Source organism: Peromyscus maniculatus, chromosome 18 (genome assembly GCF_049852395.1).
Source record: "Peromyscus maniculatus bairdii isolate BWxNUB_F1_BW_parent chromosome 18, HU_Pman_BW_mat_3.1, whole genome shotgun sequence".
NCBI lineage: Eukaryota > Metazoa > Chordata > Mammalia > Rodentia > Cricetidae > Peromyscus > Peromyscus maniculatus.
In genome coordinates, this window is record NC_134869.1 from 45,155,869 (window position 1) to 45,178,981 (window position 23,113).

General features: G+C 40.6%; 1 long non-coding RNA gene across 3 annotated transcripts in view; it reads left to right on the forward strand.

Moving 5' to 3' along the window:
- The first annotated feature begins 1,040 nt into the window (after positions 1–1,040).
- The window catches only part of LOC143269191 (uncharacterized), a 103,258-nt gene continuing 81,185 nt past the window's right edge, over positions 1,041–23,113 (forward strand). For 2 of the 3 annotated variants that reach the window (XR_013045595.1, XR_013045594.1), the window contains exons 1-4: positions 1,041–1,306; positions 6,935–7,014; positions 13,491–13,586; positions 17,859–17,933. This is a non-coding gene — a long non-coding RNA (uncharacterized LOC143269191). Of the gene's footprint in view, positions 1,307–6,883; positions 7,015–13,490; positions 13,587–17,858; positions 17,934–23,113 lie in introns of all 3 variants that reach the window. The other variant, XR_013045596.1, reaches the window with a different exon arrangement.

Below are 23,113 nucleotides of genomic sequence, written 5' to 3' on the forward strand. Positions count from 1 at the left end.
TTTTTTCTTATAGTGAGGTTTTCCCCATTCAAGTGGTGGTCAGAACTTTGCCTGTGTTCTATGGCTTTGGGAAGGACTGAATTATATACTCCCAGCTCTCTGGTTCTGTAACTGTTCATCCAAAGGCTACACTGGAAAAGGATTCTATTATGACCTGACACAGTATAATGTCTTTGACAGTTATCACCCCATAAATTGTTTGTTTAATGATTTTTGCCAAGAAGTGACATTGGGATATAAAGGCATTTTCTATTACCCAGATACTCATTGACTTTGCTTGCATAATGCGTTTAAGCTTTAGAGTAAATTTAAAGCAAATTTTTGTCTTATTGAGAAAAGTGATACAAACTTTGACTAAAATATAGTGAGGAAGCAACTTATTTTTCTTGTACTATCCTTTGGGCAAACGAAAGGTGTAATTTTAGACTTATTCTAAAATCTTCACTCTGTAAGCACTTTTGCCTTTAAATAATATTTCTGTGCTAAATATGGTTGTTGGACTCAGATGAATACATAAAATTCTTAATAAAAATGTTAATATAAACCAAATATAAATGGCCATTTTATAGACAGTATATTGTTTATTCTTTTTTATTAAGTTAAATGTTATTAATACATTGAGATAACTATTAAATGCATAGTTGGATAACTGTGATACATTAATAGATCTGTATATGGCTATAAAAATCCAGAAAATTTCCATGTATCTGCTAAGAGTACAATTCCTGACACAAATGCTTTATATTCCTATCATCATAAAAGGCATTTATTACAACTGGACTCACATGCTATGGATTCTTTTATGTATGGATTATTAGTCTGTTCCACTAATGATTTTGGGTATTTGCTCAAGATGATAGGCACAGCACTATTTTATTTTTTGTATTGCTAACTGCAGTAAAAGTTTTGAATTTTCTCTTCAGCCCCATGTACTATTAATTCTTCTGAGCTATTATTCCTCAAGTTATTGTAACCATATGTTTTATTTTTAAATGAACTATAAAGTATTTTTGATTATCATTTTTATCAAACAGTTATTGCTGTTAGGCTTTTGTTGCTGCCCAAAAATACCTACCTGAGAAAAAACTTCAAGGATATTGTGTCTTCAGGGGTTCCAGTCCATAGTCATCTGACTTGATTGGTTCTGGCTGGATCCTGCACGATAAAAACAGAACATCATGGAGCAGGGCTCTGTGGAGTGAAACTGCTCACCTTATGGCAACCAGGAAAGCAGAGAAATAAGAAGGGACCCGGAAGACATGGCTTCTGTTTCTGGATCATGCCCCCAGTAACCCACCTCCTCCAGGTAGGTCCCATGTCCCACTTGGTGCTAACTCCTAATAGTACCCTCCTACTGGGGTCCATCAAGGGATGCACACATTTTATGAAGGCAAAAGCCTCACCACCTGGTCTCCTCTCCACACCACCACCACTGGCCATGGTTACTTTGTGATACGTTCTTTCTATTCCTAGTTTCTTCTAGGTTTTTTACTCACAGAGGTATTTCAGACTGTCAATGGCCCTTCTGTAGTTCATTTGTCTGGACAAAAATTGTTTTTTTTTTTCCATCTGTGTGCCTTCATTATTTTTTTATTACCAATTGCCTCCAGTTCGAATATAATGAGCTTAGATATGAATTTTATATCTTTGTTTTATTTTTTCCCTTTTTATTATATTATATTATTATTTCAATTAATTTTTAAATTTAAATGTATTTTTGATCATATTCTTCCCCTTTCCCAAGTCCTTCCAGATCTTCTCCCCCTTCCTTCCCAACCAACTAAATAAAATCCCAAAATAACAAACCCCTCCCAGAAAAAATAAAATGAGGAAACAAAAGGTAAAGGTTAACAACTGAACTGTCACTTATACCCGCTGGGAGAGAAAATCCGTTTTCTCCAACAGAGTGCACTGTGTGTATCAGCCACTCTAGGACAGGCTCATGTCCCAGAGTAGCTCACCAACAAAGTTTTTGTTTGTTTGCTTTTCTTTGTGTTTGTGTGTGTTTATATGTGTGTAATTTTATTTGGTTACAGTTTGGTGTTTCTTCCCCCTACTTGAGCATTTTTAAATATTTTTTTTTTATCTATCTTTAGGTTTTACTGTATTCCTTGGATATACAGCTCCATGATTTTTAAAAACTCCACCATTAATTCTTCATATATTCTTTCCTGTGTCTTAAGCTAGCTACCTGGAAGTCTAATTATACATGTTTGTTATTCCATTTTATTATGCCCCATGGAAGGATCTGTTCTCCTCCTCCTCCTCCTCCTCCTCCTCTTCCTCCTCCTCCTCCTCCTCCTCCTCCTCCTCCTCCTCCTCCTCCTCCTCCTTCTTCTCTCTCTCTCTCTCTCTCTCTCTCTCTCTCTCTCTCTCTCTCACACACACACACACACACACACACACACACTTTTTGTGTTATGACACATATCTTCCCTATTGGTTACCCTTGTCACAGCCACAGACCATATCTCCTGTCTGCTGGTAAGTTTGTTATCAAGTGTGCCATGATTTTACCTCGCATGTCCATTTCATCCTTTCTCAGAGTCCCCTCTGCTCATGCCTGCCACCAGCATTCCCACTGGGATCTTTATCTTGTTCATCATTGTCATTTTAAACCCCCTGCTTGATTCCGTCGCTTACGTTGATTTCCAATCATGTTCATATTTGCCTCGTTTCTCGATAGCCAGTTCCTCTTTCTTCCTCCTTTTATATGTTTCCTCATCTTTAGAACTGACTAAACTAGGTAATCCCCCCACCCCTGCAGAGCCGGCCTCCTCTGTCTACTGCATTGGAAGTGTGCTGAGTGAGTCCATCTCTGGTTCAGTTTAGCTGTTTAGATTTTGTTGTTTCATTTCATCTGAAGATTTTTTTTTTCTTTTTCACTGTTATCCACAGTGCACCACATGCTCAGAATTCTTCTAGTGGCTCTTATGTTTAGTGTAGAGATATGTGGAGAGCACTTTCCCAGGGCTCCTGTTCCACCTTCCCTTTGAAGTGTGTTCTAGTGGCCCGTGCCTCCAAACAGATTTTTCTCTGTTCTGTCCAGCCCCCCCCCCCTCGCTACTCTGCTGTTACTTGTTACTGGATCTTGGTTTTGTTACTGGATCTTGGTTATGTGCAGAGGAGTACGTGTCTTCTATTATCGCAGCTTTCAATGATCCCAACTATTATTTACACAGGAATAAGATATTAGTGGTTCAAGAAAAAGATTTCATTTTCAGCCAAAGCAGAGAAATTTCCTTTTTATTTTTAGCAAAATGGGTTTTCTCATGTTCCTAGAGAAACTTGTGTGGACGGACACACACACACACACACACACACACACACACACACACACACACACACACACCTCTCCTCAAACCTGTACCTGCAGGTGATTTTACCATTTTCCATATATTTCACAAACATCTGATGAGGTCTCTCTCTCTCTCTCTCTCTCACACACACACACACACACACACACACACACACACACACCTCCCTCAAACCTGCACCTGAAGATGATTTTCCCATTCTCCATATATTTCACAAACATCTGATGAGGTCTCTCTCTCACACACACACACACACACACACACACCTCTCCTTCAAACCTGCACCTGCAGGTGATTTTTCCCATTTTCCATATATTTCACGAACGTCTGATGAGGTCCACACAGAAAAGCTTTTGAGTAGCTGCAGAGTCCAACAGTGATCCATGCTTAGCCCTTCACTGGTGACTAAACACTGAGGCTGAACCTTTCTTGCCAGGTTATAGAGTTAGCCCTTCCCCTTCCACGGTGTTCGGCCTCCGGAAGCCAGCAATCCGTGTTGACATCTGGTTGTTGGTTTTAGATTTTAGGCTTACTCAGTGGCTTTTAAACTGACTTTTCAAAGTTATGGTTTCATAGATTACCTGACTTTTTCTTGCTGTTGGTTTAAGATTAAGCTCTTGCCAACTTTATGTCCCTGAAACAGAAGATGGAAGTCTGCTTCCATTTTAAAAGACTTATTTTTTTTTTCTGGATAAAGAATGTACAGTGACAGCTATTTTTTTTTAATCTATTATAAATTGTGTTGTGTTCCTTTCTGTCCTGTGTGCTTTGGTGTAAGAAGTCTATGACTTTTCTTTCTTTTGCCTCTGTGTGTTCTCAGGATGCCGCTCAGGGCGTTTCCCTCCTTTGTGCTATTTTAGCATCTGTGCTACAGGTACCCTTTGTCTGGCTTTGTTCATCTTCCTGGGTCTGGGAGTCTAGTTTTCCTAAATTTGGATTCTTTTTTTGTTTCAATTATTATGCCGGTTCTATCCTTCTGGGTGTGATGTGATGGAACTACTTGATTTTGGCCCATCAGCCCCTCCGCTTCTGACTACTCTTTTAGGGTGTTTACTTGTTTGTTTTTCCCCTCCGTCTGTCTTGGCTTCACGGTCTCTGCTGTAGTTTCATGGAGCTTGCTGATCATCCATCATCGTTGTGCTCTGCAATCTGCTGCTGCATCTGCCCAGCATTCTAGATATAGATATGATGATGTGCGTTTGCCTTTAATAATGCACATCTTCTGTTCTTTCATTATTTATATGTTTTTCTTTACATCCTTGATCATGTTTCTCAGAATTCTGATATGGCCTTTGCCTTAACTCCGTCATTTCTATGTCTCTTTCTGCTAACAATTTCCCCTGGTCAACAAGACATTTCCCCCCTGCTGTCACACATTTTTAATAATTTCAATTGAATGCTGGATATGGGTCAATACTCAATACTCTTCCTCGAGGTATTGCAGCATTGGCTGGAAAGAGGCTCAGTCATTCAAAGAATAGTATGAATTTTTAGTGACAGGCTTATTTCCAAGTATTCTTATGTTGGTTACATTGTATCTTATATTTTAAAATTTCCACTGCTACCTTGTCTTCAGAAAAAAAGACAAGATTTCACAAGGGGATGTAGTTTTCCCTCTGCTTTTTCTTCAAACCCTGTACTGAGTAAGTTTATTCAATGCAGATAATGTTTGAACCTGAATCATCCTCCCTGCATAATACAAGATAGTATTTTAATCACTTCGCTTTCCTTAAGTGACAACGTATGAAAGACTTACCAGGACTGACTGTGTCAAAAGATTAGTTTTTGACATGGTAAAAACACTGACACATTGGAAGTCTGCATCCTTAAATCTTGGTGATGCTGTGAAAATCAGTTCTGTGGTTTATAAACTCAACCTCTGAGATACCAACTTGCCTTCGAAACACAGCTTTTCATTAGTATTTGTTTACAACTTGATTACAGGTAGCTTGCTTATGCCTGCGCTATGAAGGCATCACGCATCTGCAGTATGTCCTTTTGCTTTCGGCAAATTTTCTCAACTCTAGTAACCTGAGTTGGAACATTCTCACTCTGTGCTAGCCCTAAAGGCTCATTTAGTTCATTTTCTCCTGCCTGCGTTCACTTCACAGATAGTCACTTTATTTTTAGTAACACACCCTGGGAAACTCCTATGTAAATTTCTGGAAAATTTTGAACTGACAATTTTTCTCTCATTCTCTCTCACTAATTCCACCTGCCTCTAGCTCCCTGCTCTGCAAGTCTGTCTTATTAATTTATCAGCATTCCTCCAATTGCTTGGGGTTATTGTATATCACCATCTGGGATATTCTTCCAGGAAGGAAAATGTGTGTTTCTGGGCTCATTCATTCACTTACCTTCCCTGATGATCGTCTCACTCTCCAGTGTATAAAATAGTTCTGTGTACATTACATACTCTCTAATTTAGAGTGAGATGGCGAAGGTGATGTAGTTCATTATGATCAGGAAAAAATTTTTGAGTAATTTGTTTGTCTATATGGAGCTTTTCTAGATTACAGTTAACTCCATAAACTGAATTATAATCCAAGACATGGATGGTTTTTCATCATTCTTCATATGTAACTGTCACTTCGTCATCATTCAGACTGAGCATCCACCCTTATGCATGGCCTATGCTCACAGCAATCTCCCTTCTGATGACAGCTCATTTCTCTTGGAGTTTGTATTTATTTGTAATCACCACTTACACTGTTCCTATAGAATAGTGGTTCTTAACTTAGGAGTTGCAATCCCCCTTTTTTTGGGGGGGGGGGAAGTGTTGAACAACCCTTTCATAGGGGTGGCATATCAGATACCCTGCTTATCAGATGTTTACATTACCATTCATGACAGCAGCAAAATTACAGTTATGAAGTAGCAACAAAAATAACCTTTGGTAGAGGATCACCACATGAGGAACCATATTAAAAGGCTGCAGCATTAGGAAGGTTGAGAACCACTGCCATAGAATGTTATGATTTTTTTTTTTAAATTTTCACTCAAAAGAGCTTCAGGAAATCCATGAAATTGATAAAATTCACTATCTCCCTCCAACCCCAAACAGAGAAGAATGCTTAGAATCACCCCCAGACAAGCAAAACAGCCTAGAAGAAGCTCACACTACCTGAGCCACCCAGGAAGAATACTTTCCAACCTATTGAGGGGGCTGTCGGCTCTGCAGTGTGTTCCGTGTTTCCATCTACTGTGAGCTGTCACCATGCTGGGGTGAGCCTTGGTGATATAGCCGTCTTTGAGTCTTTTCTGTTCCTGCAAGTAACCCCTCATCTTTATTCCTCTAAGTAACCCCAATAAAATTCATTGTTGTGCGCGCACACACACACACATACACACAAACAAAAAACAAAAACAAAAACAAAAAAACAATCAACCAAACAAAAAGACCCAAGTTTGATCAAGATTTCTTCTATCAGGGAGTGAAAAATCTGTCTCATCAACCTGTATCCTGATCAAAATTAGAAAGATAGTTTATTTTTAATAATGTATTTTAATACATCTAACTAATACCAATCCTTTTTGACACATTTGTTAATTGCTGTCTTTCAAAGCACTCAGGATTATTGAAGCATAAACCAAGCTACATAAATTTTATCCAACAGAACTCCACATGAGCCTGGATTTACAGTCTCCCCACTCAGCTTTGCTGAATAGAGGGTTTGCCAACGAAGCACTTTACGAGGTGAGTGTCTTGTGGGATTTCGGACAGTGACTGGAGTCACAGTCCCTTGGCTTCCCCTTGTCATCACTTATGACCTTCTCTTTAGGGTTCAGCAAATGTGACAGCAGGCTGGGGTACAAATGCCTTATGTCTCCTGTATCTTCCAGAAAGGGCTTTCCAATGTTTTCCTCTCTGGCATAGAATTGATATTTATCCTTCTGAAAGCTAGGAGTAAGTTAGAGCTTGAACACTGAGGGAACATACAAAAGAAAAAAAAAAAGTCTTGTGCCAGGACACCAATCTGTAATGCTTAAAAACAAACAATAAAATAAAATAATTAAAAAAACCCACTAGCCTTGATGTACAAATACAAAGCTGTGTTTCAAAGGTCAGTTGGTATCTCAGAGGTCGAGTTTATAAACCACAGAACTGATTTTCACAGCATCACCAAGATTTAAGGATGCACACTTCAATGTGTCAGTGTTTTTACCATGTCAAAAACTAATCTTTTGACGCAGTCAGTCCTTGTAAGTCACTTGATGGAAAGAGAAGTGATTAAAATAATTGTCCTGTGTTATGCAGGGAGGATGATTCAGGTTCAAACATTATCTGCATTGAAGAAAAAGCAGAGGGAAAACTATATTTTCTTGTGAAATCTTGTCTTCTTTCTGAAGACAAGGTAAGAGTGGAAATTTTAAGATCTAAGTCAACAAATACAGACACTGAAGTTAGGATGAGGAAGGTCAAGGTATCTAGGAATTAGCTACAGAATGCTTTCGTTAGTTGTTGATTCATTAAGCAAATACTTCTGAAAGACAAGACCGTACTGTCCGATAATGAAGCCTCTAGTTTATGGTTTCAAACTGCTGCCATCTGATGTGCTTAGCAGACACCCATGTGTGACAGCTCTCCTACCAGGCAGTATAAACAAAATCCTTCCGCCACTGCTGAAAGTCTCAGTAATCACCGCTAAACTGTCCACGTGTCATCCTGTGCTAGGGACTTGGGACTTGGCACAAAGGTGCCATCACCTTGACACAAAAGATGACGTTGCTATCATATGGTCCCTGAGGAGAATGTTTCTTGAGAGATGAAGTCCAAGAAGTGGAAACTGGCTGGGTTATGTGAAGTCATGGCTACAAAGAGAAAGCAGGTTCACTCGGCACCATCCCAACCCTCTCCAATTTTACCTTTGGTACAACAGAGTAAAAATAAGCCTTACAGTCCCTACATCCTCTTCCTAGTCTTTCCTCTCCTTGCTTGTTTTTAACCAGGTTTCTGTGGAGGACTTTTGTTCTAAGAAATGAGCAGCTTGTGGTAGCATACAGTGCTTCAAAGAGTCTACGGGTAGACCACAGGAAAATGAGATGTACTTGTTATGGCAGCTGTTACAATTTATTTTTTGCTTATTTTTATTTTAAATATTTTGTGTCAACCATTTTCGGCTTGCACCATCCCATAGCAGAGCAAAGCATTTTCCATGGCTCCTTTGGTCCCATTTGCATGATATCCAGTATTACCTTTGTGACCATCATGTATTGTATATTTGAATGCTTTTCCTTCACCAGATAAAATGGTCATGTTGCCTGAAAATAATAATGAAATACACACTTCTGGGCTTATAGAAAATGTAGCTAAAAAGAAAGAAAAAAATCTCTCCCACAGAAGCAAATAAAATAGACAAAAACAACAACAACAAAACAAATCAGAAATGAAATGCCAGTACTGACCCAACACAAAGAAAAGGAATTAAAAGGAAATACAAAAATCCTGTGTTATTAGACAACTTTGAAGCAAAGGGCAAATTCCTAGAAAGATATAGTTTTCAAAATTGAATCAAGAAAACAATAAAATGTAAATAGATTCAAAACAAAAAAATCATTGAATTAGTAATTTAAAATATTCCCATAATGACAATTTAAGCCTAGGTACCTAATGTGGTTTGAATGAAAATGGCCCCTATAGGCTCAAAAGTAATTGTACTATTTAGAAGGATTAGGAGGTGTGGCCTTGTTGGAGTAGGAAGTATGTCACTGGGGGCGGGCTTAGAGGTTTTTAGAGGCCAAAGTCAGGCCCAGTGGCTTCTCTCACTTCCTGCTGCCTCCAGATCTGGATGTAGAACTCTCAGCTACTTCTCTATCACCATGTCGGCCTGCAGGGTGCCACGCTTCCCTCCACCCTGATAATGAACCAAATCCCCAAAGCTGTAAGCCCGCCTCAATTACAATTCTTTTCCTTCTAAGAGTCCCTGTGGTCATGGTGTCTCTTCACAGCCACAGAGCACTAACAAGATAGTACTGTTCTTGGTAAATTTTATCAGGGATATCAAACCTCCACAGACTCTTTGCCAGCAAGGGAAGGAGGAATACTCAAACATCAAGGGCTAACTTTATCCATGACTTACAAGGTTGAACAAAGAAAAAGCGATTGATTCAAATATTTCTAAGTGTGACCTTGAGAAGTCCCTAAGGTGATGGTAAAAGGTGCTACAGTTGAGATGTTCTGAAGGCCACGTTTCCCATCACCATGTTTCTCTTTGTCTTCTCTCATGCTGTTGTGCGCCATAGTCCTACAGTACTATATACTGTATATAAATAGTGCTACAGTACACCAAAGCTGTGTGGGTCACAGACTCAATTGCCTGTTATGACTTCTGAACTAGGAAATTGGATGGCAGCTCCCTCCACACTGCTTCGGCTCTTCTAGGAACACTACAGTGCACTGCTCTGTCTTTCCCTTTGTTCTTATAGAAAACACTCCCATGGGAGATTTGTGGAGTCTGTCAATGTTTTTAGAGCATTGACTGACATGGCTGTTTTTTTTAAACACCTAGCTTTTCAGGCTTCAGGTGAAAAAGCAATTGACCCCTGGGTTAACATGGTGCTTAAAGGCAGAAATGTCAGCCAACTCTTGAGAACCCCAGGGATCAATTGCTTTTTTTTTTTTTTTTTACACCTGTTGGAATTCTCTTGAACAAATAGCATCATAAATAGATCTGTTCATGATAGAAGGCAAAGCTGTGGCTGTGGCACACTTTCCCACACTCCTTTTAGGGCAGAACTCAGAGATGGAAAAGCCTATTTCTTCCAGTATGTTATGGCGTGTTGAACACCTGCAGCCTCTTCAAATCCGCTAGAGGGCAGTGTTGCTTAAGTCTGAATGACCACCTGTCACGGGTGCTGTAATTGTGAACATCCTCCCAGAGATCTCTTGAGGAATAATTTCGCATTTGAAGTGTGTGCTTTCTTGGCAAAAGTTCTGTGAAAAGATTAGCCCTTTCAAGTATGAACAGGAATAAAACTAAGGCTAAGTTTTCTGTACTAGCAAATTGGTTAGTCTACCGACTTCTTAGGAGACCAGACTCCTGAAGATCCTCAGAGGTCCATGTTCCTGAGACACACACTTGCCCTTCACAGCTCTCAGACCCTCCTCCATCTGGATTACTCATGTTTATCCTTCTCACTTCTTCCCTTTGTGGCTTCGTCTGTGATGTCTTCTTGTTGATCTCCCCTCAAACTCTACTCTGTGAACAGATTTTCTTGGAAGACAAAGGATATGAAAATATTTCTAGGAAATAAGGCATTTTAAATACCTCTGTATGATAATCTTACCCACTGCAGGAAACAAATTTGGAAATGTCTCACGTGAATGTCTGAGATGAAGATTAAAAAAAAAAATGTGTGTGCCCTGTTTCCTCTGGGGCAAAAGCATCAGACCAGTCCTAAGTTAATGAAGTCTCTATAATATGAAGGGGATTTCTATGTATTGTGTGTGGTACTTTTGAATGGGAAAAAAATCCTTCAAGGAAAGACAAATCTATTTCATTATTTCCAGTATTTATCTTAAAACACTACGTCTGTTGTAATGGTACCATATGAGCTATGCTCTAGTTCTAGAACTTACCATGCTGAATGGTCCTATTCTTGGCTTTTCCCTCATCTTGTGTACATCATCTGTGTTCTCTTTTTGTTTACAAACATTTAAAATTTACTTTTAAAAATTTCATGCATGAATACAACGTATCATGATCATACTCCCCCCCCCCCTTTCCTCACAATTTCAGACCTCCAACATGTCCCCACCCAAATCATATTTTCTTTTTTTTTTTCCCTCGAGACAGGGTTTCTCTGTGTAGCTTGGTGCCTTTCCTGGATCTTGCTCTGTAGCCAAGGCTGGCCTCGAACTCACAGAGATCCGCCTGGCTCTGCCTTTCCAATGCTGGGATTAAAGGCGTGCACCATCACTGCCTGGCTTCTTTTATTTTTTAAATAACAGTGCTTCAGCAAGTACTTCCTATATGCCCACAGATAAGGGACCATTCACTAGAGCATAGTCAACTTATTACTGGTCACAAAGAAAAACTATCTCCCTCTCCTAGTTACCATAAGCTACCATTTACCCAGCTGGGGGTAGGATGAATGAAACCCTCATCTATCCACCCAGGAATTTAAAAAAAATCATTATATTGTTTCTAGAAGTTTAAACACAAACTGAGTATGTTTTGATCAGAACCACCCCAACCCCCCACCAGTTCCTCTGCTATCCGCCCACTCCTGTCCTCTCCCTACATCATGTGCTCTATTTTTATACCCACTGAGTCCACTTCGTGCTTCCTGTACGTGCATAGGTATAGAGCCATGGGCATAGGACTGGAGCAGGTAACCCTCTAGCAGCCATCAATTACAGACGGCTCATCTGCAAGGGGTGGGACTTCCTGAGTCCCTCTCCACCCATGCTGCGATTCCAGCTGACCTTCAGACTTACACAAGTCTTAGGCATTTGGTGACAGTGGCCGCAAGCTCATGTGGACGACAGCCCTGTTTTGATACCGATGTATATTACCTCTGGCTCTTCATTTTTTCCTGCATCCTATTCCCGGATGATTCTTCAGCCCACAGCGAAGAGATGTGATGTAGGCGTCCCAATTTCGAGCGGGGCACTCCGCGGTCTCTTATTCTACTCTATACACATCGGCCAATTGTGGGTCCGCATTAGCTGCTGCCCAATAGAAGCAGCTTCTCTGAGAACAGATGGGGGAAGCCCATATCTATGGCTGTAAACGTAAATAGTTAGAAGGCAATTTGACAACACAGCCACTTAGCAAACTAACAATAGCTGATTTCACCCACCCTGAGGACTGTGACCTCCCCGGTTCTGGACATTTGAGCGGGTTTACAGTAACAGCATGGATTCTCTATTGTGGAACAGGTCTCACATCTACTATCAAAGCAGTAAGTTACCCTCAAACAGTCACTATTGCACTAGCGGTACGTCATGTCTGGCAGATCGGTATTACAGCATTCCTGGTCCAGTGCTGGGCGAGTTCATCTATGTCTTTTCATTTCTAGCAGCCTGTACAGCACCTTCCAGCACCATGAACGCCAGGCAGTTCAGCCCACAGCTGATTTCTCTATGCCCGGCAACAAATGTGTGTGGTGTCTTCAGCACTAGGTTTTGCCATTTAGTTACTGTGGACCACCAAAAGCAGTGGCAGTACCCCGTGGTTTTTCCAGACCCCAGGACCTCCTTGACCAATAGTTACCACATAGCATGTTATCCCATAGCCTTTTAAGTATTTGTTCAGTGGAATTCGTCTAAAAGTTTGGTGGACAAATGAAGTTATTGAACAAAATTTGGATTTACTTCAAGGAATGAAGCAGTTGTTTAGATGATTATTTGAATGAAGCAAGCATGACTCCTAAAAGAAAAAAAAATCATGGATGTCTAGACAGACTAAATATGAGTGTGAAAGTCACTGGTTATTTGCTCTAGTTGCAAACATGCCTTTAAAAGGTTGAGAAACTCTATCCGTAGGTCTGTGATAAAAGTGAACACATACCAAGAGATTACCTTTTCTTTTTCTGGTTAAAAAGCACCTCTCTAAAATAATTCTTAATATGTACAGTGTGGAAACTGCCCAACATAGAACCTGCTTTTATGTTACTACAAGCTGCACAAGGACATCCTATGCTTTAGAAAGGCATTTACAGTGTTTTTCTTGTGACAGTTTAGAGTTGTGGGTCTGAAGATTAAGTAATGTTAATACTAATGTAACAAAACAAGACCATTCCCTTGTTTTCCTTCCTGCTCAATTCACATACATTTTCAGGCTTACTTCTTACAAATCGTATGACACAATTGGAAACAGAGACCTTTGCCTGTGAGGGTCACCTTCCCCCTGCTGGGGGAGACCTTTCCCCCTGATCCAAACTGGAAGAATTTCCAAAACCCCAGCATTTGGCGAGGTTCCCGGATGAGAGTTCTCTTGATCCCATGTCTGTTCAGGGGCCCACTGTTGATTTGAAACACGACTGTTGTTCGGACTAAAAGAATCCTTGTGTGAGCTGTATCCTGAGTGCTGAGCACTGCCCGCTGTGTTCTCATTGCTGATGAGTGAACAGGTTAGAGTTTTATCAACCAGGTACACGCTGAACTAAATAATGCGTGTATATGCTTTAGAACAACAGAAGTTTCCATTCTATTGCTTTTACTTGCAGGAGCTATTGGAACACTTCTGAGGATGGGTAAACCAATGCAATAAAACATTTGAAAAATTCAAAGAAATGTTGAATTTGGGATAGACTATATGAAAGGTAAGTTTTTGTTTTTTTTTTTTTTTTTTTTTTTTTTAGGTGATGATCTAAAACAATTTGAGGGAACTAATATAGAAATGATAGACCAGTTATGAAAAGTCATTTACTGTGTGTGTATAATTTGTATACATTATCTTGTGTCATTCTCATAATCACTTTAAATTTTTTTCTGTGTTGATGGGGAAACAAGAGTTCAGAGATGCTGAATTATTTGCTGAGGGCCACATGGCTTCTTGGTAGCAAAGGCTGGTTTCTTATGCACATAGATCTGTAGCTAGTGAATCAGAGTTCTTGAAGACAGCTAGAATTTAAGGATACAAATGACCCCAGGTAGCTGATAGTTGAATAACTACACCTGCCAGTAGCTAAGCAATATCTTGTTCCAATGACAGACATGATATTTACAGTGAAACTGACCTTTTTCTGTATGTAAGAGATTCAGTACAGGGATATGAAATTGACTGGTGAGGTTGGACCTTCCTGTAGTGCTTTCAAGGTTAAGACCAAAGAAAGAAAGAAAAAATACTGATCCTGACAACGGGCTTATTCTAAATAGCAGCTACATAGAAGGCCGAGGAAGGCATAGGTAGATTTATGAAAGGCTGGTGTGATGGTTAATAGTGATTATTAAATATGCCCTAGCACAGTAAGCCATGATGAACACCCTTCCCCTCAAGTGCCTTTTGTCAACTGTCTTGTCTCATCAACAAAAAAAGTAACTCACAAACTTAAGTATTTTTTCCTTAATTATTATTATAGTGGCCATTTTTTTTTTTTTTTTTTTTTTTTTTTTTTTTTTTTTTTTTGGTTTTTCGAGACAGGGTTTCTCTGTGTAGCTTTGTGCCTTTCCTGGAACTCACTTGGTAGCCCAGGCTGGCCTCGAACTCACAGAGATCCGCCTGCCTCTGCCTCCCGAGTGCTGGGATTAAAGGCGTGCGCCACCACCGCCCGGCTTTATAGTGGCCATTTTTGATCAAGGTATGAATCTTAGGTTTCTTTGGGGACAATTGAGTTTCCATCAGTGGAAAGAAGCATGCTATGGAAATTATGCAAGGAATCTCCCTATAAGCTCAACACTCCAACTCAGGCTGTATTGGATATATGAGGATATCTTCCATAAAATACATAAACTGCAGTCATTTAAAATTAATTTAGAAGTTAAGATATAAGTGTACTTATATGTTATAGGGTTATACTAAAGTTATATGGTACTAACACAATGAAACAAAACAGAAGACCCAAATGTGAGTACCCAAACATAACAATAACTAGCTGATGTTTAACAAAGAGGCAAATCCCACACAGGGGAAAAGGATCTTTTATTGAAAAGCATCTTCGATAAGTGATGCTGGGAAAATGATGCCCACGTGAAGAATGAAATTAGACCTGTATCTATCGTCCTGCACAAAAACGGGCTCCAAGTTGATCAAAGACCTCTATGTGAAGCCCGAAACACTAAAACTGCTAGAAGAAAATGTCAGTAGTCCCCCACCAGACATAGCTGCAGGAAAGTTCTTTCTGACTAGGACTCCATTTACCCAGGAATTAAGGCCAATATTTAACAAGTGGGACCTCACAAAACTAAAAAGCTTCTATACAGCTAAGGAAATGATTAGTTGAATGAAGAAGAACCCACAGAATGAGAGAGAATCTATCAGCTGTACATCTTAGAAAATATTAATATCCAGAATATAAAAATAACTAAGAAAAAGGTATAGGAAACAAATGACTCATTTAAAAAGTGGGCTATGGATCTAAACAGAAAGTTTTCAATAGAAGACATAAAAATAGCTAAGAAATAACTCAAAAAGTGTTCATCATCCTTAAGATTTTGGAAAATGCCAATTAAAACAACTTTGAGATTTCATCTTAGCCCAGTAAAAATGGCTAAAATAACAACAACAACCCCTGAAAACAGCAGGTGCTGGTGAGGTTGCAGGGAAGAGAAACATTCATTCACTGTGGTTAGGAATGCAAATTGGTCCAGCTACTTTGGAAGTCAGTATGGAGAATTCAAATAAAAAAAATCTACCATGTGACCCAGCTATTCCATTCCCTGGTATTTGCCCAAGGAACTGGGTATCCTACTCCACAGCACTTGCTCAACCCTGTTCATGGCTCCTCTACTCACAATACCTTCAACAAATGATTGGGTAATGAAAATGTGGTACATATACACTGTGGGATACTATTCATTTCTAAAGAAAAAAAATGGAGCAAAAAAATTGCAGATAATTGGATGGACATAGAAAATATTGAGTGAAGTAACCCAGACTCAGAAAGACAAATGCCACATTTTCCGTCTCATCTGCAATTCCTTACCCCACATCTTCAGATGTAGACACCAAAATCAGGAAAATATAAATAAGTGGTGACTTGAGAGGGGGGGAGGAGTGGAATACAGGGGTTTTGAATCTGGAAATGAATAAAAGGAGGGGAAGGTCTAATTGCGGAGGAGGGTGGGAGGCTAATACAGAAGGAGAAGGATGGAGAAAGTACAAAAACAGTTTGATAAAGCCTCAAGGAAGCTTATCATTTTATATTTACCTTAAATCATATTTTATATATATGCACACCTATATATAGTATATATAATTTAAGTTTATATAATGATATAATTATATATAATTATAGATATATAAATTAAGATTATATCTGTACATAATCTTAAAGCCCCTTTAGGGTTGGCAACACTTCCCACAGGAACATAGTCTTACAAAAGCCTCCATACCAGGCTATCCCAGTTTCCTTAAGAGTGGTTGGTTAGGGTAGTCCAAGTGATTCCTCAAAACACTAAGACTGTGACTATTGCCCCTGTTGTCCCTCAGAGGTCAAAGGTAAGCCCCTGTTGCTGAAGACACTGCATATCTGATCTGGATCTAACCTGAAAGCCTCCTTCATGCAATCTAGCTTTCACAGTAGCAGAAAACCCGGCAAGCTGCTGAAGGAGGGAAGCAATTAACAGTCCTACCCAGACGAAACACCTGTGAGTCACAACGACCAGGGGGACAAGATAGCTGTAAAGGCACAGTAGCTGGCACTCACGTGGTCACGGTGGTGACTGACAGCTTGTTAATTGGACTCAAGGCCCACCCAGCAGGAGGGAAATCATGCCTGGTACTAGGAACCAAACCAACTTCCTGGGGCTGGTGAAATCATGGCTCTAAGGGAGAGAATTCAACTACTGCCATTTCAGTAGATCAGCATAATTCCTAATTACATTTTCAGTCTTTGCCTCATACACACATTTGAGTGTGCTACCACCCATCTTTAAAGAAGCATCTCTTTACAGCAAATAGGGATATCACACACACACACACACACACACACACACACACACACACACACCCTTAACTGGGCACAATGGAGAGATCAGCAGATCCCGAGGAGCCCGGCTCCAATGGCTGCATCTCCATAGCAGCTCTTACATCTGTGGTTCAGGAAATCTGGAAGAAGGGCCTGGAAAATTCTAAGAGTCAGAATACCAGAGAGTCTACTGTGCAATATAGTCTTTCACAGAAACAGATCTGCATAAGCAAGACCTAAGCAATGGCAACATTAATAGACACGTTAATCAAGAAGGAGAAAAACCTCATGGGGTCCACTCCTGGACAAGGAAATATGGGCAACTGATGACTGCTGGGAGAGGGAGAATTGGCCTCCTCCAGAGATGAGTCCATAATTGGTTATCCAGTGAAAGGGATCAGCCTTGAGACACATAAATAACAAAAAATGGACCACATAGTTTGTGTTTATGTACTTTTTCATACATATACATACATATGTAATGACAATAATCCAGAAGTTATGAATTTCAGAGCGAGGGGATGTATAGAAAGAGTTGGAGGGAAGAAGCTTGGGAAAGGCTGGAAGGAGGAAAGGGAAGGGGGAAAGTAATATAATAAGATTTTAATTAAAATATGTAAAAATATATGCAGATCTGACACACAATGATAGTGGCCATGGTGGTAGCATCAAAATATGGAGACAAAACTCACCTTTGGTTTAAGAGTGAAGTTATTAAAGGAACTCCATTGCTTGACTGTCATGAGCATTTCCCAGACTGGGGGTTTCCCTCTACCTACATATACATAAGCACACAGGCATACACTGTAACTAGATTAATGTATACTGGGAGACGCATGTTGAAGTTGATAACTTGTGCCCCCAAGGACAGTCTTAATGGACACTGCCAAATACTGCTTTCTCGTCATACACAGAAGAGCTGCAATTTGTACTGCACTTTCTTTGTCTTTTTTTTTTTTTCAATAGGGTGAAGAAATTCCATCGACAGTGAGAAAATTCATTGCAGTATTAGGATATAATATTTACTCTTGGAAATAAGCGGTAAGTTGACATTTTTGAATCTCACAGTGCTTACATACACCTAACTAGGGGCAAAAAAAAGGTCAAATATAAAAGGTAAAATATAAAGAGTTTCATTGTATCTATCTTTGAATTTGCTGAGAAAATTCATTAGTACTTTTAATTTTAATAGAGACATTTCACTAGAACTAATTTTTTATAAAAGAAATATATGATATAAAAGTAATGTGCACCACTTAAAGGCCAATTTATAAAATACTTAAAATAATATTTTCTTAAATCAAAGAAAATGATTAAATATAATTAGCAATTTCTTTGCAATTAAAATTAAACCTGAAATAGTTCTAACTATAGTCATAATGGCTTCAAGAAGTCATTTCACAGGTATGCTTATTTTTATTTTGAATAACTCATAATTATATCTGAACCCGTGATCTTATCGCTAGAAGATAATGACTCACTTGTATGAATCACTTAATTGGCATTTAAGCAGCACAAGCTTCAAAGAAAAAGCCGCACCCCTCAAGGGATTCAAGGAAAGAAAAGGCTTGGTGTGTGTTTTGGGGTGTTATCTGCAGTTGTCCCCCTCCTGTTTGCTTTTGCTCTCTCTGATTTTAGTTGTGTTCTGTTAACTGCGGTTCTGGGAGCGTTATTCCCATTAAAACAAGGCTTGCTCTGGCCATGCCCTAACTCAAGGAGTAAACAAAAGCTGGGATGTTTCTGAAGAAGCAAGTTTCCTTTGTGTGCCTCATTACAAGAGATAGTCACAGAAACTATGACAGACCCACAACTTTGTATAAAGTCCACTTCAGCCTCACACAGCAGATGCTCCGGCAAGGATGTTCACCCAACAGCAGCTCTCTAGTCTTTGACCGGTGCCACTCCGCTATTGGTCTTTGCAGACAAGGATAGTTGTTTCAATGTGTCTTATGTTATCCTCTGCCTCATGTCTTGAAAACCTTCTCTCTCTGCCTGGCCGACCGCTGACTTACCACAGTATGGTTATTTCCTCTGCACTGCTCTGCTGTGTGGAACTAAACTTAATCATCTCTGGGGAGCCTCTCTGAACGTTATGTAAGGTGGCAATCTGAAAATATTAAATGTGATAGTCCATAAAAAAACACAACTATTTTGAAATTATCCATGGCTCTGTACACCCCTGGAATCTCTCTCTCCACTGGTTACTTAGAAGCTATACCAGCTGTCTGGTTGACTATCACCCATGGAAGTGTCTGGGCTACAGTAGAGTAAGTCACAGGCCCTTGAAATGAATGACACGAAATGGTATGGTCTGTGTTTTCAGGAAATACTTACCATAGTCCTTTACTTAATAGCTTGACAGGACATCACTATGCTTCTATTGAGTGCCTCATCTTGCCTCATTTCATAGGCTCGCCATCATCTTACATCATCAAAAGAGGGTGTATTCATTCAGCAGGATACTATAAGGAGAGATTGTGTTCCCGTAATTATTTAGTATATCATTATAACTGTTCTGTTTTATTAGTAGTTGCGTTAAATCCCTTGCCATTCCTAATTTGCAAATTAAGCTTTATCATGGGGAGGTATGAATCGTTTAAGGAAACTATCACAGATACAGGGCTTGTTGCTGTCTAGTTTCAGGCATCCATGAGGGTCTCGTGGGCAAGGAGGGGACCACTGTCATCTTATGTTTCTCAACCAAACTTTGCATGTTTCAGCATCTGTAAGTAGCAGGTTTATGTCTGTGCCACTCTAGGAACTGTGTTTGCCTTTTTTGGAAGCCAAAAAAAAAAATTAGTTTGGGCGTTAGTGGAAGACAGGAGACTCCAAGGTTGTGTGCCAAGGCGCTGATATTCACAGTGCAGCCAGAGGCTTGTGAGCATCAGCAGACATTTGAGTTCCCCAGCCCTCCTCCCCCACCCCTGTGCTCTCAGAAGACCAGGCATGCAGGGAGCAAAGAGGATGCCTCCACATACATCCTTGCTGTATCCCGGAAGTGGCATCGCTGTTTGAATCCCGTAGCTTCCCTCTGGCCAGACTTTCAGGTGACGGTGACCAGTCAGGACTATCTGAGGCTACCTGCAGGAAGAAAAACACACCATGCCAGGGAAGCCTCAGGGCATGCAATAGTCAGGGTTCTAAGAGGAACAGGACTCATCAAATGAAAACCAAAACCACATGGACGTGTTGAAATAGGGATAACAGGTGTCTCACCACTGGGAAGCCGACCGCCTGGTAGTTGTTCAGTCCTTGTGACTGGGTGCCTCTGCAGTTCCCAACTGGTACAGAGGACCTGGAGAATTCCTGGTCCTGAGCCAGTGATGGAAATGTGAGGACCCTGGTTCTGACATCAGAGAAGGAATCTGTAGCAACAACCATAGGATGGATTAAATTGCTGGCTAGATGGAAGGCAGACAAGTAGAAGGTGACTGATCCTCCGGCGGCTATGCCCTTTCCATCTGGACTGTTAACTGGGAGTGCAGCCCACATTTCGGGAGGGTCTTCACATGTAAGTAAAGGAAATCAGGACAGTTCCTCAGCTGAGGCTCCCAACTCAAGCGATTTTTTTTTTTTTTTTTTTTTTGGTTTTTTGAGACAGGGTTTCTCTGTGTAGCTTTGCGCCTTTCCTGGAACTCACTTTGTAGACCAGGCTGGCCTCGAACTCACAGAGATCCGCCTGCCTCTGCCTCCCAAGTGCTGGGTTAAAGGCGTGCGCCACCACTGCCCAGCGCAATTTTGATGTACAGCAAGTGGACACTAAAAACAGCCATCATAGAGGAAAATCTTGAATTTTCAACTCTTATTTTTTTTTCCTTCCCTTTCATTGAGTCATGGCCCAGGAGGCACACAGGATTAGAGAAACTCCGTCGGGCCACATTCAGATACAAAACTCACGCAGTGGTAAAGGCAGGGACTAGGAATCAGGGAAGTAGAGTCAGAGATAAATTTTAAATTTGTATATGTGTATATTAGCTCACATTCTACTCAGCACTGATTTCAGAAAACAACATAAAAAGTCTAGGATGGCTGGGCGGCAATGGCACACGCCTTTATTCCCAGAACTCAGGAGGCAGAGGCAGGAAGATCTCTGTAAGTTCAAGGCTACCTTGGTCTATAGAATGAGATCTAGGACAGGCACTAAAACTACACAGAGAAACCCTGTCTTGAAAAAACAAAACAAAACAAAACAACAACAACAAAAGTCTAGGATGTCCATCTTTTGTTCTTTCAAGTTCCCTCCAAGTAGTGGATGTGCAAGAGATGTTTGTTAAGTGGATGATCAAGTAATGAATCATCGTTTCCTCCATCCTTTTAGTTTTTCCTTATTATTCCCATGGCCCCCAATCCTTTCCTGTGCACCATAGATGTTCCCTAGGTTGTGACTCTGTTTCCTTCCAGTGCATTGGTTTATGCAGCTGTCCACACTGTCTTCTTAATTTTCAGACTCTCGGGCCTCATCGCTCCACACATTTTCCCGATGGCACTGTTTCTTCTCCTTTACTCTGTTTTTTAAAAACGTTAGTTCATTGAGTATTTTACACAATGGATTTTGATTGAGAAGTTCACAGCTGGGTAAGATTAATGACTACCCTCCCTCACTCCTCACCCCTCACCCCCACCCCCATACACACTCTCCCTCTCCCCCCACCCCCCATCCCCGTGGAGGCCTGCACTGCTCCTTTCAGGGCAATGGAAGCTTAGCCAGTAGGGATGAGACATCCAGGTAAGTCCTGGTGAGTGTGGAGTGTATTCAGCAATACGGTCTTATCGTCTAGTTCTGGAAGATAACCAGAAGAAATGGCAGTAGCCTCTCATGTCTATGGCATCCTACTGACCAGCAACTGCAAAAGCTATAACCCATTCTTGGAACTGGGCTTTTTATCTGTGAACGGTGGTGTCTAGTAGAGACATTGTTGCCTGGTTTTAGGGTAACTCCATTTAACTCTTTGTATACGTGGGTATGTTATATTTTAGAAGGCTACTGCAGTACTCGGTTTCCTTATGATTTTTCCTACAGGTCTTTAGTGTTACTTGTGCCTTGTTGGTCTTATTTTAGTTTCATTACTGTCATGCAAGTGATGATTTCTCTAGCATCCTCTGCTTGGGTCTTTTATCATTTCAAAGGAAAGTGTTGATTTCTAAGCCTTTAATTCACTTGTGTGAACTTGCAGACCCCTCCATAGTGCAGCTACAGGCTTTAGTAATGTGCTCTATGGGAGGCCGCACACTTGTGGAAGAATGTGCTGAGATGTGAGGGATACGGGGGACCGTCACTTACTGTGGTTTTATCTTGAAGGGCTGGTTATCTGCAGATACAGGGTAGATCCCATGTGAGCAGCACCTTCCTCAGGCTTCCTCGGAGAGCAGCAGGGGGGGTCTTAGCTGGAGGAGGAGTGGGCAGCTCTTCAGGGCAGCCAGTTGTATGGCTTGCCCTCGGTGTGTTCCTCATCTTTCTCGTAGGGCCGTTGTTCCAGAGTTTTGGCAACATAGGGAAAAACTTTTTTTTTTAAGTTTCTGATATTTTATCTATATTTTCCCAAGGAGATTGGTAGAATTGAGTCTGTGCCCCACTTATAAAGCCTTCAGTCCAGGCCATCCATTATTTGTTCCCACTTCTCTGCACAGAGCTAGTTTCTAACATTACTGGAAAGAAAGAGATAGATTCACCGGGGAATGTTTTCTATGGCCTCCATTGCTTTAGCTAGCCCACTCCACCCATGTCCCAGTCACGAGCAATGGTGGCAAAATATGTAGATGTTGCCCAACCTCCCTTGGCCCTCCCCTTGGCTCCGTTATTTCACTGATGGTGTTCTCAGTCCTTTCTGATCCTCAATTCCTCTTTTACTTTCAGGCTTTAGACACAGAGACCTGGATCTCACAATAAAATTGATTTCCTATGTTTTTCTCCTCTTTTACCTCAGAATTCTTTCATTCATTCTCTGGATCCTGGCTGGCACCAGATTTGAGTTACCTAAGTTGATGGTCTCCTTCCAATTCCGAGAGTTGAAGCCTTCCACATGGGTCTCCGCTACAAAGCCAATATGGGATTTGGAATCTGGCTTCCTATTAGTTAGTTTCAGGTCCTGAGCAGAATGGCTTTGCCTTCCCAGGTCCCTGGTCAATAGAAGGGATTATAATAACGCAAACATCATAGGATGGTTTTTGAGGAGAAAGTAGGTTGAGAATTTATTGAGAACATTACTGGCAATTGCCAGTAC